This window comes from Theropithecus gelada, chromosome 7b, assembly GCF_003255815.1.
Source record: "Theropithecus gelada isolate Dixy chromosome 7b, Tgel_1.0, whole genome shotgun sequence".
In the NCBI taxonomy this organism is placed as follows: domain Eukaryota; kingdom Metazoa; phylum Chordata; class Mammalia; order Primates; family Cercopithecidae; genus Theropithecus; species Theropithecus gelada.
This window is the reverse complement of record NC_037675.1, coordinates 24,937,411-24,949,988: the sequence shown is the minus strand read 5'-3', so window position 1 is coordinate 24,949,988 and position 12,578 is coordinate 24,937,411. Positions and strand designations below refer to the sequence as shown.

Below are 12,578 nucleotides of genomic sequence, written 5' to 3'. Positions count from 1 at the left end.
GCAGACAGCCTATTGTGGGACCTTGTGATCCTGTAAATTAATACTTAATAAAATCCCATATATATATATTCATTCAATGAATATATATATATCCTATTAGTTCTGTCTCTCTAAGAGAACCTGACTAATACAAATACATACTGAATGGATAGATGAATGGGAAGGGGGACTATCGGGGATAACCTCACCCCCAATATTTATCATGGGTTGTTTTCTATTTCCCTAAGCATCTCGGCTGGTTTGAGAAATAAAGGGAAAGAGTGCAAGAGAGAAATTTAAAGCTGGGTGTCCGGGGGAGACATCACATGTTGGCAGTTTCCGTGATGCTCCCCGAGCCGTAAAACCAGCAAGTTTTTATTAGTGATTTTCAAAAGGGGAGGGAGTGCATGAATAGGGTGTGGGTCACAGAGATCACATACTTCACAAGGTAATAAAATATCACGAAGCAAGTGGAGACCGGGCAAGATCACAGGATGGGGTGAAATTAAAATTGCTAATGAAGTTTTGGGCACGCATTGTCATTGATGACATCTTATCAGGAGACAGGGTTTGAGAGCAGACAACCTGTCTGACCAAAATTTATTAGGCAGGAATTTCCTTGTCCTAATAGGCCTGGGAGTGCTACAGGAGATCGGAGCTTATTTCGGCTTCCACCGTAAAAGGCAGTCACCTTAAGGGGGCCATCTATAGACCTACCCTCAGGGCGCATTCTCTCTCTCAGGGATGTTCCTTGCTGCGAAAAAGAATTTAGCGATATTTCTCCTATTTGCTTTTGAAAGAAGAGAAATATGGCTCTGTTCCACCTGGCTCACTGGCACAGTCAGGCTCCAAGTCTTATCTCCCTTGTTCCCTGAAGATTGCTGTTATTCTTTTCTTTTTTAAGGTGCCCAGATTTCATATTGTTCAAACACACATGTTCTACAAACAATTTGTGCAGTTAACGCAATCATCATAGGGTCCTGAGGCGACATTCATCATCCTCAGTTTACAAAGAAGATGACGGGATTAAGAGATTAAAGTAAAGACAGGCATAGGAAATCACAAGGGTATTGATTGGGGAAGTGATAAGTGTCCATGAAATCTTCACAATTTATGTTCAGAGACTGCAGTAAAGACAGGTGTAAGAAATTATAAAAGTATTAATTTTAGGGAACTAATAAATGTCCATGAAATCCTCACAATTTGTGTTCTTCTGCTGCGGCTTCAGCCAGTCCCTCCGTTCGGGGTTCCTGACTTCCCTCAACAGGGGACAACGGTAATAATGATAAATGCAATGAGCAAGGATGCATACCTGCTTGCACAGACATAGACTGTCTTTAATAACAGTAATTGCCTCCAGGGAGGGCAGCTGAATTCTAGAGTTTGAGGGTGAAAGAGAGACTTACTTCTCACTTTTCACTCTTTCAAAGTACTTAAATTTGTCACAAAATTAATCATAAAAAAAAGTTTTAAGTAAATATAAGTGCTGTCAATACCCTCCAGCCAAAGACCACCAGGATCACAACTATGATCAAATAAAACTGGTTTTATTTATTTGCCACAATAAGGGAGAACACACACCATGGGGATCTGCGGGGCATCTCAGTAAGAGAATGTTAGAAAGGACTTATAGGATTTAGCTTGTGTCAGGAGATTTTGAGGAGGATTCAAGGAAACAAGGCTTTCTTTGCCCTGGATTGGATCCTGCCAGGAAGCAGGGGTAACTCTCTGATTACAGTCTTAACCATAAGTATCTTAACAGTTTGAGTCTAGAAAGAGAAAGGAAAGGAGCAAAGTTAAAGGTGCTTTTGATGAAGCAGCAGCAGTCACTCTTAAGCAGGCTGGGGGAATGGGTGTTTGGTCATTTTTGTAGTTTAGATGATATATTTAGTCCATTCTCACATTGCTATAAAGAACTATTCAAGACTGGGTAATTTATAAAGAAAAGAGGTTTAATTGGCTCACAGTTCTGCAGGCTGTACAGGTAGCATGGCTGAGGAGGCCTCAGGAAACTTACAATCATGACAAAAGACAAAGGGGAAGCAGGCATGTCTTCACATGGCAGAGCCGGAGAGAGAGAGCAGAGCGGAGGGTGCCATACAATTTGAAACAGGCAGATCTCATGAGAACTCTATCCTGAGACAGCACTCAGGGGATGGTGCTAAACCATCAGAACCCACCTGATGATCCAACCACCTCCCACCAGGCCCCACCTCCAACACTGGGGACTAAAGTCAACATGAGATTTGGGTGGGGACACAGAGCCAAACCACATCAAATAATAATTTATTTTGCCTGTGTTCAGACATGATTACAGAGTAATCTTATTTTTGTCTTTATGCATCAGGTTAACAAAGTGACCTGGTCTGAAGGTGGTGTTTCCAGAAATTGTTTATGTTCAACAGAGCACCTCCATCTAGCTGTAGAGCCAGGCCAGCTCCTATTAACACTAAGGCCTGCTGCCAGGGTTGCTTTTCTCTTTTTCAGTGCCTTTCAATCAAAGGAGTACAGATGTTAATTCAATTCTTTACTTTTACTATACTGCCTGAGTGGTACAGAAATTGACCTGATATTTTAAAAATTATTGATTGAATACCAAGTAAGGATCACTTCAGCAACTTTTTGAGACACCAAAGTCCTTTAATAGAAGATATTCTAAAACTCCAGTGGGCAAGAGCTTTGAGGATGGGCCTGCTGTTGGCTGGGACGCAGTGGGGATCAGTCAGGCTCTACGACCACCCATAGGTATGACAGTGAAATCATTTGGACTTATCGGTGGGCTGGCAGAGGTTAATGTCAGCTTGGCCATCCCATCTTCAAGAACTGTTCCTATTCAAATCCAGAAGTTCCTGCTCTGGGGAGGTCGGCAGGGAGCGGCAGGGGGAAGAACTTCTTAAAGTATCATCAATGCCTGAGACCAAGAAAGCAGGGAAACCTGGCATGGGGCTTTCTCATGGACAAGCCCACACTGGGAATTAAGGAACCTGATTTCTGGATAATTTCTCCCACCAGCCCTCCACATTGTCAAGTCCCTGGCCCCTCTGTGGCCATCAGTTTGCTTGTCTATAAAATGGCAAGGGGAGAGGAAAGGTGGAGGTAAACTAGACTTTTGTATTATCTTTTCCAGTTCTCTCTTCCTTAACTCTGGGGTGTGGCTGCTCCCAAGGCAGATGATGGGCAGGTTTCAAACTCTTCTTGAAAAGGTTAGAGACCAGGTGCACTGGAGTAAAACCAGCAGATTTGGCAGGAAAAACACAGCCTTTATGGCAGGCATGCAGGCTTACATCAGGTGAATCCTCAAGCAGTTACACCTCCCCACAGCTGTGTCAATGCTTAACCCCAACAAGTGAAGCAAGGCAGGAATAGAACCAAGCCTCCCTGAAAGGTTTGGCAGGAAGTTAGCTGATAAACTTCAGGACAATGGGGAAGAGAAGAAAGGAGTTAGAGGAGGATTCTGGAAATGGCTCTCCCTGATGTAGACTGTTTTGTAGTTGGGGGTTGGAGGGACCTATGATCTGAATGTAGCCCCTAAAATTGATAGCTAAAACTTAATGGCTAGTGTGATAGTATTAAGAGGTGGGATGTTTAGGAGATGACAAAGTCATGAGTGCAGAGCCCTGACGGGTGGGATTAGGGCCCTTATAAAAGGGCTTGAGGGAGTGGGTTCATGCTCTTCTGCTCTTCCAGCATGTGAGGGCACAGCAATGGGGTGCCATCTTAGAGGCAGAGAGCAGCCCTCACCAGACACAGAATGCTGGCATGTTGATCTTGGACTTCTCATGCTCCAGAACTGTGAGAAATAAATGTCTGCTCTTTATAAATTACCCAGTCTGCAGCCGGGCACGATGGCTCACGCCTGTAATCCCAACACTTTGGGATGCCAAGGGAGGCAGATCACCTGAAGTCAGGAGGTCAAGACCAGTCAGACCAACATGGAGAAAGCCCATCTCTACTAAAATACAAAATTAGCTGGGCATGGTGGCGCATGCCTATAATCCCAGCTACTCCGGAGGCTGAGGAAGGAGAATCACTTGAACCTGGGAGGCGGAGGTTGTGGCGAGCTGAGATCATGCCACTGCACCCCAGCCTGGGCAACAAGAGCAGCAAAAAAAAAAAAAAAAAAAAAAAAAATTACCCAGTCTGCGGTATTTTGTGATAGCAACAAGAACAGGCTAAGATAGAAAGTGATGGTTTCTTTTCCTTGGCATCCCATACTTCCACCTCTTTCCTGTTAAAAGAACCCAATAAAAGAGGACACAAACAAATGGAAGAACATACCATGCTCATGGATAGGAAGAATCAATATTGTGAAAATGGCCATACTGCCCAAGGTAATTTATAGATTCAATGCCATCCCCATCAAGCTACCAATGAGTTTCTTCACAGAATTGGAAAAAACTGCTTTAAAGTTCATATGGAACCAAAAAAGAGCCTGCATTGCCAAGACAATCCTAAGTCAAAAGAACAAAGCTGGAGGCATCATGCTACCTGACTTCAAACTATACTACAAGGCTACAGTAACCAAAAACAGCATGGTACTGGTACCAAAACAGAGATATAGACCAATGGAACAGAACAGAGTCCTCAGAAATAATACCACACATCTACAACCATCTGATCTTTGACAAACTTCACAAAAACAGGAAATGGGTAAAGGATTCCCTATTTAATAAATGGTGCTGGGAAAATTGGCTAGCCATAAGTAGAAAGCTGAAACTGGATCCTTTCCTTACTCCTTATACGAAAATTAATTCAAGATGGATTAGAGACTTAAATGTTAGATCTAATACCATAAAAACCCTAGAAGAAAACCTAGGTAATACCATTCAGGACATAGACATGGGCAAAGACTTCATGTCTAAAACACCAAAAGCAATGCCAACAAAAGCCAAAATTGACAAATGGGATCTAATTAAACTAAACAGCTCTGCACAGCAAAAGAAACTACCATCAGAGTGAACAGGCAACCTACAGAATGGGAGAAAATTTTTGCAATCTACTCATCTGACAAAGGGCTAATACCCAGAACCTACAAAGAACTCAAACAAATTTACAAGAAAAAAACAAACAACCCCATCAAAAAGTGGGCAAAGGATATGAACAGACATTTCTCAAAAGAGGACATTCATACAGCCAACAGACACATGAAAAAATGCTCATCATCACTGGCCATCAGAGAAATGCAAATCAAAACCACAATGAGATACCATCTCACACTAGTTAGAATGGCAATCATTAAAAAGTCAGGAAACAACAGGTGCTGGAGAGGATGTGGAGAAATAGGAACACTTTTACACTGTTGGTGGGATTGTAAACTAGTTCAACCATTATGGAAGACAGTATGGCAATTCCTCAAGGATCTAGAACTAGAAGTACCATATGACCCAGCCATCCCATTACTGGGTATATACCCAAAGGATTATAAACCATGCTGCTATAAAGACACATGCACACGTATGTTTATTGTGGCACTATTCACAATAGCAAAGACTTGGAATCAACCCAAATGTTCATCAGTGACAGACTGGATTAAGAAAATGTGGCACATATATACCATGGAATACTATGCAGCCATAAAAAAGGATGATTTTGTGTCCTTTGTAGGGACATGGATGCAGCTGGAAACCATCATTCTCAGCAAACTATCGCAAGAACAGAAAACCAAACACCGCATGTTCTCACTCATAGGTGGGAACTGAACAATGAGATCACTTGGACTCTGGAAGGGGAACATCACACACCAGGGCCTATCATGGGGAGGGGGGAGGGTAGAGGGATTGCATTGGGAGTTATACCTGATGTAAATGACGAGTTGATGGGTGCTGATGAGTTGATGGGTGCAGCACACCAACATGGCACAAGTATACATATGTAACAAATTTGCACATTATGCACATGTACCCTAGAACTTAAAGTATAATAATAATAAAAAAAAAAAACAAAAAAACCCTTCAGATATGGGCTGACTGTGCTTTCAGTAAGCTGTTCAGTTTACTGAAATGGCCCAGGGAACCATTTGCTTTAGATGGAAGGACAGTTCATTTTTCTGGTAAAATCTGACCCAGAACATTTGAGACCCAAACTGCCTGGTGCTCTGACCGGGGTTATTGCTGAGGTTTCCAGACATCAAATCCACACTTGGGGTGCTTCAGGTCACCATGGACCCACCATTAGCATGAACATCCTTTGTCAATTGTCTCCAGAAACCAAATTACCTGAAATGGGACAAGAGAAGGCCCTGTATTCCTCCACTTCTCAAGTCCTCACATTGTAAAACTGTCCTGTTATTTACTTAGGGAAAAGTAAAGGGAGTTTTAAGATCTGCATGTAAACTTTATAGTATTAATTGTTGCATTTAAATAATTCTATTTTGCAACAAATAGAACACTGGTTTTGAAAGACCCCCCAAGCTCTTTTTATGTGTCTAGTTAATTAAGGGTTTTCTCTCTGATCCTCCTTTCCTGTCTTCCCTTCCTTTTAATTCTCTGGTTTCTTTCCATAACCCCAAGAGACAGCCACAGGCACTGCTCAAACCATTAATGAGAGATTTGAGACTGGGCAGCTTGAAAGCCTCCAGTGAAAATTTCTAAACTCTACCCCTTGGGGGAAGTGGACTAATTGTCATTTTGTGCATAGGAAAGATTCTGTTTCTCCCTGGAGTCTCGCAGGAGCAATGGATTAAGTGTTTTGTTTTTAAATATATTTGAACTCATGGACTATTACTTTCTAGAGACCTTGTAGCAGATGTATTGAGTTCCCTGACTCACACTCTCTTGCCCTTATCCTGATTTCAGACATGGCTGGGGTGGGCCATTTCCTGTGGGTCTCACCTCATTGCACTGTGGATGCATCTTCCTCTTTGATTGGGGGAACTGTGAAGGAGCTGACAACCCCGGGGCAACCCTTGATAGGTGGGAGATAAGAACCCATGAATGAATGCTCCATCTGCCATCCTACACTTCCAGAGGCATTCCACACTCTTATAAGAGGTCCTAGGGGGAAGGACATGTGGGGGCTCCCTCCATGATGCACCCCTGTAGTGGCTTTCCTGCCTCCCTAACTCTCTCACCACTCCCTCCATCACTCCTGCTCCCTCCCATATCTTGTCCAAATATTGAAAGCCTCGGGCTCTGCTTTCAAGAGACACAGAACATGACAGAATAGCCAGAGGAGAGAACTGGGCTCATAGAGCCTTGGCCATCATTTTGTCATGGAGGATGGTTAAGAAAAAGACTCAGATTCAAATCCCAACTTTGCCTCTTGCAAGCTGTGTGTGTATATCCACAAATTAACTTCTCTGGAGTGAGTAGCAATTAGAAAACATCAAAAGTTACAGATAAAATGATCAGCAAGGGGAGTCATTTCACTCACTAGGATTCATAAGAAAGCTGCCTGTATAGAGGACAGCATCTTTTAGCCTTCAAGGGCTAAAGGGACAGAAACTTTAAACTTGAGTCCAGCCATCCAGTGCACACAAAACAGTCATGGCCTGCACTGCTCCTTCAGGTTCCTCCACCTGCCTCGACACTCTCCCAGCCCTACACATGAGGAGGCATGAGGCATATTGTGGCTTGTGGCCTTCATTCTGAACCTTGACCTGTGACCAGTCCTTCCATTTCCATCCTACTCCTGTCACTCCTTTACTTTGTCAATCAGCCAGTGCTTACCCTCACTATACAATTGACCAAAGGGACCATTTACTTTGGAAGGACAACTCCTCTTCTCGGCAAAATCTAATCCAGGATGTTTGCTGCTGAAGTCAACAGTAAATAAACACTGCCTCAGGCATGCACCCATTTCTGTCCTCACCTGACTCCACAGAACCAAGCCTCCATAAAAACCTCACGTTCTACTCTTCAGCATAACCATACTGTCTCAAGCCACCCTGGGACCACCCCTTCTGTTATAATTTAGCACTGGGTTCCTCACCCTGGCACTGCCCTGACCTCCCTCCTGCTGGATAAGCCCAGCCTCACAAGCAGAACATTGGCAGGGACAGCTGGAGATACGCAGTGCCAAGGTGAGTGCTACATTACAGTGGACAAGAGGATCTCCCCCAACCACACAGTAGTCTGGAAAAAGCAAAAACAGGGGCTGAAGCTTGCACCACTTTTTATTCCAGGGTGTGAGGATAACATCCAGACAAGCATGGGTTGCCTGGGGAGTCACCAGACAGAGAACCCACGGGCTGGAATGCTATTACCCTAGTTTACCAGAATGCTTATCTGTGGCCATCCCTGCACACTCTAGAATTCCCCCGTAGCCATAGGACTTTTTCTCTTTTCTCTTAAGGGATCAGAGATAAGGGAATTAACCTGAAATGTACAAGTAGGCAACAAAGTGCTCCCAAAATGGAGAGTCGGCTATTCCAACTCCAGCCCCCAGAGTCTGACCCATCCTGAGGTGCTCTGCCCACACCTGAAGAGCTGTAAACTCAGTCCCACTCACTGCCTTTCATCACTTCCAGGGTTCCATTTCCTCCTCCTTCCCAGCTCCCAGACACTTCCAAGCTAACAGAAACCCTCTGGCTGTTGTTTTGTTTTTTGTTTCTCATTGATTAGCCCAGGTAATAGTCTCAGTATCACCCAAGGCTACTGGAAACCAAATAAATACTGAGGTGATTTATCTCAAGAAAGCCATGTGCATGGTTATCCACAACCAGTAGCCCCTGTGCTGGAAATGTGGACTGAGAAAGACTATGGGAGAAGGAGATGGGAGACTCAATCAGTCCCAGCCCTTGTCCTCACCCTACCCAGTTAGGCCACAAGACACTGCACTCTGTCCACCTAGGGGGCTGTGAGGCAGCCAAGGAGCATGGCAGGGTGGATGAGCTGAGTCAGAGCACAAAGGCCTTCCCTTCTCTCTGTTCCCCACTCCTCACTCCACAAGGCTTGGCTCAGCTTGGACCCAGGATGGGTATTTCAACAGAGGAAGAGGCAAGAGCCCTAAGTCAAGTGCAAATCCCCTCCACACCTCCCACATCCTTACCCACACTTTCTCCAACCCCTTCCCCTTGCTAAGGTCAGTCCTACTGTATCACACACACACGACACACACACTTGCATACACACAAACACACATGTCACCAGGACTCCAAATACTCCCTTTGAGCATTGCTCGACTATGTGCAAAGTCCTCTTCTCCCCACTGTGTACAGAAATGGGGCTTTCTGTCTTGGTGACGTCTCTCTGCTCTTACCTAGGAAGTCAAAGCTTTCCCTACTCTCACTGCAGGGAGGACAGAGATCAGTCCCCTGTCCTGCTTTCGAACTGCAGTTCCACCAGCCTCTCTGCAGCCAATCTCTCCACTCTTGGTGTCTCTCCTACAAGCCTACAGGACATTGTCCCATCTTACATGGTTACTTTCTCTGCACTCAGCCCCTGAAGGTGAAGGAGAAGGTCATGGTGCTGAAGCGAGAGTGGCAGGGCCATGTTCACTGCCTTAGCTGTTCCAGAGCTACAGAACCTTTGAATGAGTCACCTCTCTGGGCCTGGGCTTCTCGCCTGGAGAATTCAGCCTTCCATTCCTTGCTGCATCTCCTACTACACCTTGCTGTGTCTCCCCAGCTCATCCAGGCCGTAGAACCTTCCCCACACTGACTGAAGCCTCAGTGCTGAGACCTTATGCTTTTGGGTCACTGGAGAAGTTGGATCCCCACCATCCCCCACACTGGGATCCCTCCATTGGGCCACTTCAGGTGACATCCTGGCACTGAACTGTGGCCTGGACATGTCCCAAACCCAGGAAGACCTCGTTATCCATTTTCCTTCATCCTCACTCCAGAGTTGCTGAGTTTGGCTAGAAAAACCCTGTGTCTATGTTGCCTGATTCCACTATAAATTCACCCACTAGAACCTGTATGGGGCTCTGGGTAACTCAGACACTCTTCTGTTTGGCCCTGATTCTAAGTTGCACCTAGCCCAGTAACTGGTTCAAATCTCCCCTGGGACCCTGGGATGCCCACCACACACTGCCATAGGAGGGATTCACACCCAATTGCTGCATAAGAGAGGGCTGTGAACCAAATATTAGATGAGAATCACACACCTTGAAGTCAGGAAGGATTTTGGGGGACCCCCATTTCTCAGAAACTGAGGCTCCCAATCTTACTTCCCAGTCAGGGCAGGTTTGGGGCAACGACTCCACCAGGGGACTTACTCCAAGCAGTGATGATGCCACCAGCAAGGATCATGGAGGGCTGGAGAATGGAGACCTTATTTGAATTCCGGCTCTTCCTGTCTTCCTCTAGAAGCCACAGAAGCATTGACACCTGGCTCTGCTTTCTGGAGAACCCAGGCTGAGGGGTGTGCTTCCGTAAGAATGCATTCCTTCAGCAGCCCATGGAGGTGGGTGACCTGAGGCTGACGCATGGTAGTACCCACCTTCCAGGGTGGGCAGCCTGGATATAGCACAGATGTCCAGGCAGGGAGAGCTGGTTTTAGGGAGGCCCAGCACAGGAGCTGCAGGTGGCCCAATTCCATGAGGAAGGAGGGAGGAAACAACTTAGACAGTGGGAAGAGAAGGAGCAGTAGGCAGGGCCAGGCACTGTTCAGCTGGAAGACCCTCCCTGCTCAACATCCAAAATAGTTTTGGAAGTAGGGACATTGAGGAGCTGTAAAAAGTGGTCTCTGAACCAGTGAGAAATGACTGCTCACCTCCAAGTGACTGTATTCCTCTTCCTTTCCATGGAGTTCCTGGAAAGGAGTGGGAACCTGGCTGCAGAAGGCCAGGAGGAGGGAGGTGATGCCCGGGGGGTCTCAGGCAGGTCCCTGGCACCTCCAGAGATCTTCTTGTATTTGTCTTTTATCTACTGCAGGGCCTGGGCCACAAAAGAGGCAAGTCTGCCATGTCACCCCTTCACCCTTTGGCTGCTGAGTCATAGGAATGCCTGGAGGAAACCAAGGAAGAGGCCACAGCAGCCTGGCTGGGGGTGGTTAGAAAGATTTCAATAGTTAAACCTATCAGGGTTGCCCCACTCTGACCTGGCTGTGGCTCCCCTGTCAGGCCACATTCAAAGGAGTAATTAAAGAGAATGAAATGAAGGAATAATAAGTGGGCAAGATTAAAGTGACCAGCAAAGGGTAGTGAAGCACCAGGAACCAGCAACAGTGATTCCCAGCATGAAGGGCCCAAGTGGGGAGCCAGTTGGTGGTTGAGGGGGTGTCAGTGGCCTCACAGGAGCTATAGTCCTTGGCGGACACAGCCACTGCCTTCAGGAAGGGGGCCAGGGAAACATGTGACCTCCCCAGTTCTACCCCTGAGTGAAAGCCTGAAAGCAAGGGAGCCTCCATGATGCAGTATAGAGGTCAGCTCGGCACCACGCCAGGCAGAGAAGGGTGGGGAGTGGATCTGGAGGGCCAAAAACACATCCAGACTCTGGTCTTGTCCATTACTGTAATATTTCTTCCCATGTCTTGAGGATCCCAGAGGTGCATTTATCCCTTCACCATTAACCGTGCCACCTGTTCAGATCCTGGTCTTCCCACTGAAAGACAGCATTCCTGCAACCCAATTTGTTCTTATGTTTAATGAGTAGGTCTCAGCTCTGATGGCACCTCCACCAGCCTCACTGGAAGCCATGGTCCTCTGTGGTCCTGTGATGCTTTGCATATGATGTGCCTACCCTGGCTTGCCCACCACCCCCACACCCTCAACTCCTCTGCTCTACTCCTTATCTTTTTTATTCTGTACTTACTAACACTACATATAATATGTTTGCTATTTATTACAGTCTCTCCTGACTAGCATGTGAGCTCATAGGGCAGCAAATTTTGTTTCGTTCATTGCTATACCCTAAGCTCCTAGAACAGTGACTGGCACAGAGTGGTAGTCAATAAATGCATCAAATGAATAAACATGTTCTGCCTCACTTTCTGATGAGTGTTCTGCCTTCTGTCTTCCCACCACACTGAAAGACCTGGAGAGAGGTTTGGTCTTATTTATGTCCGTGTTCTCCAGGGTGCCTGGCACACTGCATAGCTTGTAGTAAGATGCACAAATGCTTTTGTAATTGAACTATTCACTCCATAAGGACCCGTCCCCGGGTGGCGTGGAGAGGAGGCATTGTTGAAGGACTTCCATGAGACCAATGCTGGGGGTCGGCTTGGAAGTCTAGTCTCAGTTCCTCCCTCTGGACTGGTTCAGGACAACACTTATGGGTCACAAGAGGGGTGCTCAGGGCCACAGAAAACCTGAGGACCACTGTTCCCCCTCCACTGGGCTGAGCTTGGGTATGCATGCACAGAGGGTAGTGCCCCCGAATATGACTCAGGACAATACACAGAGCCCTTTCCAAGACAGTCGTGTGTTCACCCCAAGAGGAACTTCAGCTCTGACTACTCTCTTCTAACTGGAACTACACACAAGATTTGGTATAACTGTTTTCTCTAGGTTCTCAAAGGCCTGTGTGGCCCAGAAAATGTTAAGAAGTACCAGCCTGGAGGACCCCTGGGAGAACCCCAGAATCTTTCCACCGTCACCCACCACCACCTTGCTGAGCCCCCAGCAGGCCCAGTTCAGATAATGGAGCACACACAAAGCCTTCTGCAAGGCAGCACACTCACTCCCACCTCCATGTGTCTGCAACAAGCTCAGGGCAG

The 12,578-nt window shown here is 46.2% G+C and overlaps 1 pseudogene; it reads right to left on the bottom strand.

Moving 5' to 3' along the window:
• LOC112628371 overlaps positions 1 to 9,410 on the bottom strand; it is a 59,570-nt pseudogene extending 50,160 nt beyond the window's left edge.
• Positions 9,411 to 12,578: the final 3,168 nt, after the last annotated feature.